Below are 5,243 nucleotides of genomic sequence, written 5' to 3' on the forward strand. Positions count from 1 at the left end.
TGTCCTAATTCAATTTGTCCAAATTATTATTGCTCTAATTGTATTCCTATTTTTTATCACCATTTTATTACTATTAAACTTTTAAAATTTTAAAAACAAGTGATTGGCGTTTTTCACACTCCAAAACTCGTGTCCTTGGAAAAAACCAGCTGAGTGGAGGTGTTGGCACGGAGGGGACCAACCAGCCCCTTTCCATTTGCTGATTCAGCCCTTGCCTGGCCCTCCCCGGGGTGGGGACACAGCGTGACAAAGGTGACAATGCAGGCAGGTCCTGCCTCAGTCAGCACTTTCAGAGAGGAGGTCACCTCTGCTCCAGCTCTGGCAGTCAGATGGGGTTTGTTCCACGTCCTTGGAGAGACCTGGCAGGCTCAGGGCCTGGGAGAGCCGGACATTGGGAGCCAGGAGACAAAGGGGATTGTTGTGGTGTGATTTCAGGGTGTACCCCAGAACCTCAGCTCCCTCCCCTGATAATTCCCTGCCAGGTGTGTCAGTCACCTCTCCTTTCCCCTCCCAGCACTGTCTGTCAGTCCTGGCATTCCAGAAGGGATTGGGCAGATTCAAAGGATGCCCTCTACCCCCGGGGGGCATTGGGCCATCCAGGTGTCCTTTGTCCCTTTGTCCCTCCCCTCCTGTCCCTGCTTGGTGCCTCCCTGCCCCTTCCCTGCCCCTCTCCCTGGGGTTCAAAGGAGCAGCAGCCACGGGCTCAGGGAGTTCTGTTGGAGCTGGTGCTGCATTCAGAGGCCAGAATAAAGCTCTGGATCCAAACCCTCCATCAGAACCAACTCCTTTCCTTCACCATCACCTTAAAGCTTCTCTGCCAGAGGGAAACCTGAGGAGCAGCCCCTGTTATGGGGGGAAGCTCCATCCCAGCACCACCAGAGCTCCTGCAGGCCTGGACTTGTCTGCAATGCCAACTGCAGCACCCAGGCAGGCAAAAGTGTCTGTGGGGTGAAACACCACACACCCAGCCAGGCAAAAGTGTCTGTGGGGTGAAACACCACAGTTGCCGCTATTTGGTTCAGCAGCAAGGGCCAGACAAGCTCAGGCATGTCCTGTCTGGCTATATTGGTATTATTACAATCCAATCACAAGCATTTCTAAGCTGGCCTGGCCCACCCTGGTTAAACCAAACCGAAGGCTCAGCTTGTTCAGCCCCACATCGCTGCTGGAGGGTGCCACAGTTTATTTTAGCACTTGGAGCATTGTCAGCCCAGTGGATTCCCACACAAAGCCAGCTCCAGGCAGTGGTGGCAGACACAGCCTCCAGGCATGCCCTGAGCAAGGGATCCAAGCCCTGAGCTGTTCCTGTTCCCTCACCCACATTTGGGAGTTTTGTGGTATTTTTGGGGACCCTCATGGAAGGGAGGAATGATGAATCTGACTCCATGGTCTTAGCAGGCTAATTTATTATTTTATGATCTATAATAAAGAATGCTATACTAAACTACACTAAAGGATGAGAAAGGATACAGACAGAAGGCTAAAAGATAATAATGAGTAACTCATGACTCTTTTCAGACCCTCAACAGAGCTGGACCATGATTGGTCATTAAGTAAAAACAATTCACATGAAACCAATGAAACAATCACCTGTTGGTAAACAATGTTCAAACACATTCCAAAGCAGCAAAACACAGGAGAAGCAAATCAGGTAATTATTGTTTTCATTTTTCTCTGAGGCTTCTCAGGAGACGATCCTGGGCAAAGAGATTTTTCAGAAAATATCACAGTGACAGGACTTGCTGCTCTTTGCAGCCTCAGATTTTGGGACTTGATCCAGGCAATAGCTCCAGCACTGGACAACCTCAGGTCTCTCCAGAGCTCTGGGTCACATTCAGACACTTCCTGATCCCAGCCCCCAAAAATCCCTATTTCCTGAGAGGAAGGCTCCTAGGATCCATGTAGAGGGAGAAGTTCTGTGCACAGCTCCCAGGTAAAGCAGACAAAATACAAACTGAAAACCTCACCGTGCTCACTACAAAACACAGCCTCTGTGTGGAATTCCTTGTTTATTCCAGTGTTCTTGGGGATGCCAGAAGAGAGGGAGATTCCCTGGGGGCACCAGGGAGCAGCCTGGGTGTCCAAGCTCAGGGGATGCCCCATGGAAAGCCCCAGGGTTGCCCAGCCTCACTCTGCACCTTCAGTTCTGCCCTCCCATCACATTCCAGCATTCCCAGAGCCATTCCCCTTCCCTGGCACCCTGAGGAAACCCTTCCCAGGAGGGATCAGAGGGAAAGGTGCCCCTGGAAAGCCCCACAGCCCATAATGCCAGCTCCAGGTACTGACAGCCAGGAGAGCCCAGTTCATGTGAAAAAATAGGGTGATTTTATTATGAGCTTCAGAAAAAAGGACACAAACAACATGAACACAGCATTTAAATGGACATCTTCCTCAGGGACACAGCTGTCCCAGGGAATCAGGCACTCTGCAGCCCCAGAAGGTCCAGGTGCACAAGTCAGGCTTCCTGGTTTTCCTGGAAAACAGGAGATTTCCTGCATAGCACAGCCTGCCCTCACTGACACTGGGGACAAAGCAACCCCCAGCCTCCACTTGCCAGGGCAGCAGCAGCTCCCTGGGAATGAGGAGAGCACCCAGCAGTGCTTTGGGACCAGAGCGGGGAGGGGGAAGCTGTTTGTGGTGAAGAATTCCCACAAATCCTCCCATTTTCTGCTGCAAAACACCCAGGGCAGGGAGTCACAAAAGGCTTGTGGCAATCTGGGTCAGAGGTGCCAGGAGTTGGCATCTGGCACTGCTGTCACACACTGGGCACAGCCAGCACCACCCCACCAACACCTGGGCACTGGGGCTGTGTCCCTGCACAGGGACTGGAGCCCCTCCAACCCCTTCCCTCGGCAGCAGAGCTCTGTGACAAAGGCTCAGAGCCTTGGGGACATCCAGGGGACTTGTGACACCTCCCCTGCCCCACACTGGCATTGTCCCCAGGGTCCTTACCCCATCCTGGGATGAGCTGGTGTCACAGGCTGTGTCAGTCTCCTGCTCACTGCTGCCATCCCCTCGTGGCTCCTGGGCATCACCACAGGCCACATCTGGAGCATCTCCACCACTGGCCACATCTGGATCCTCTGCTCCCAGCTCTGAGGGCAACACAGAGCCCTGGGGGTTGTGTGGCACAGGGACAGGGTCAGACCAGCAAAAATCCATAAGGGATTCATGGAATTCAGAGCAGAGCAAGCCCAGGCTGCCTCCTTGGGTGAATCCCTGCAGGGCCCAGGAATGGAGCAGGAAGACTCACCTGGACAGCTGTGGGGTCCAGCACTGTGACCCCACCCTGCTCCTCCAGCTCCAGGTCGGTGTCATTTTGGGTCTGGTACTCCTCACTGTCTGACTCCAGCTCTGAGGGCTGGGGGAAAAGAGGCAAAGGGGGGCTCTGAGGAAGGAACAGCCTGGGGAAGGACACAGCAGCCCTGGGAGCCACAGCCAAGGGTGACAGAGGTGCTGCCTTGCAGGGACATCAACCAAAGGGAACCCCCAGGGGAGAGTGGGGCACCCCCAGCTCCCAGATGGTGCTGGGGTGATGCTCAGCACTCCTTGGACACCCTATGCCCTCAAAGAGGGGATGGGGTGCCACTGACATCTCCTATGAAAAATCCTTTTGCCAGGATCTTTTCCCCTAAGAAGCTTCAGCTTCTCCATGTTTTGCTGCTTTGGAATGTGATTTGGAGAATTGTTTACCCAGCATGTGAATTGTTTTTACTTGATAACCAATGACAGCCACCTGTGTCAAAGCTGTGAGCAGTCACAAGATTTTATTATTCATTCGTTTTCTAGCCTTCTGATGAAATCCTTTCTCCTATTCTTTAATATATCCTTTTAATATAATATATATCATAAAATAATAAATCAGCCTTCTGAAACATGGAGTCAAGATTCTCATCTCTTCCCTCATCCTAGGAGCCCTCAAACACCACAGCAGGGAAGGAAACCTCTGCAGGCTCCTCCACAGGAACACTCCCAGACCCACAGAGAGCCCAAACCACCTTGGAATTGCTCAGCAGCCACAAGACCTCACCTCATACGAGATGTCTTCAGGGTCATCCTCTGGCAAATCCCTCTCCAGCACCACAAACCAGGACTCCTGCTGCTCCAGAGCCACATCATCCCTCTTCCTCTTGCTGGCTGGGTTGATGGGAGCCTCCCGGATCTCTGCAGGGATTCACAATCACCACACCAGAGCTAACACAGGGCTCCTCAGGAATTCCATGCTGCAAAGCCTCCAGGTGTCCCAGGAGGCCCCAGCTCTTACCCTTGGCCATGTTGCTGTGGCCCCAGTCGGTTGGGAGGTGGCCCAGGAGGTTCTGGATGCTGGTGGGGGTCAGGGAGAGCAGCAGGTGCAGGAGCTTCCCCCGGTGCTTCCTGGCCAGGGTTAGGGATGGGGGGCAGAGCCTGCTCCTGATGGACCCCACAGGGAGCACCAATCCAATCCAGACAGAGGCTTTCTGAAGGAGCTTCAGCTGCAAAGAGAGGTCCATCAGCACATGGGAGAACTTCCAGGTGTCTAAAGCCTTAAACTCTGCTCTGGCCTGAAATTGGGACCAGCTTCAGCCAGAACCTGTTGGGTGGTACCTTAGTCCCAAAACTCTCCCATTTCTTCTGGCCCAGAGAGGGAGAGAAATGGGAATGCTGCAGGTACCAACAGCTGAAGGGGAGCAAGGCAAGGCCAAGGAGAAAAAGTTTGGATAAGGAAGAAAGCAGAAAAAAAATAATGGAATTGTTTGGGTTGGAAGGGACCTTAAGGAGCAGATATTCCACACCTTATCTTGGCAGGGACACCTCCCACTGTCCCAGGCTGCTCCAGGCCCTGTCCAGCCTGGCCTTGGGCACTGCCAGGGATCCAGGGCCTGCCCACCCTCACAGGGAACAATTTCTTCCCAACATCTAGTAATGTGAAAAAACTGGACAAAATGAAATTATCTGGCAGAAAAACCCCAGAAACTGCCAGTGTTGAGGTTTTAGCCACCCCCTCCCCAGCCCCAGCATCACTCACTGGGTACTTGACCAAGCTGAGCTGAAGGATCTGCTCCAGGAGCCTGCTGGAGAAGGAGTCACTGCTGGTGAGGGGCCTCATCTGCAGAGGGAGAAAGGGAAAGGTCAGAGCCTCCAGCCCAGCCCTGAGAGTGCCCCCAGCTGGCACTGGGGCCACCCCTTGGGCAGGGCCTACACCTGCTCTGGGGGCTGCTCCATAGAGCCCAGACTGGACACAAGCTTGGCTTAACCCCTCTGGA

The 5,243-nt window shown here is 53.4% G+C and overlaps 1 long non-coding RNA gene across 1 annotated transcript; it reads right to left on the bottom strand.

Moving 5' to 3' along the window:
* Nucleotides 1–3,307: 3,307 nt before the first annotated feature.
* On the bottom strand, nt 3,308–4,341 carry LOC139602391 (uncharacterized). Its single transcript, XR_011683188.1, has 3 exons — nt 4,265–4,341; nt 4,031–4,164; nt 3,308–3,361 (listed from the first exon to the last, which is right to left on the bottom strand). It is a non-coding gene; the product is annotated as an uncharacterized lncRNA (long non-coding RNA).
* Between the last annotated feature and the right edge of the window lie 902 nt (nt 4,342–5,243).

This window comes from Agelaius tricolor, unplaced genomic scaffold (genome assembly GCF_023055355.1).
Source record: "Agelaius tricolor isolate 1412-34295 unplaced genomic scaffold, bAgeTri1.0.p SCAF_33, whole genome shotgun sequence".
Lineage (NCBI taxonomy): Eukaryota > Metazoa > Chordata > Aves > Passeriformes > Icteridae > Agelaius > Agelaius tricolor.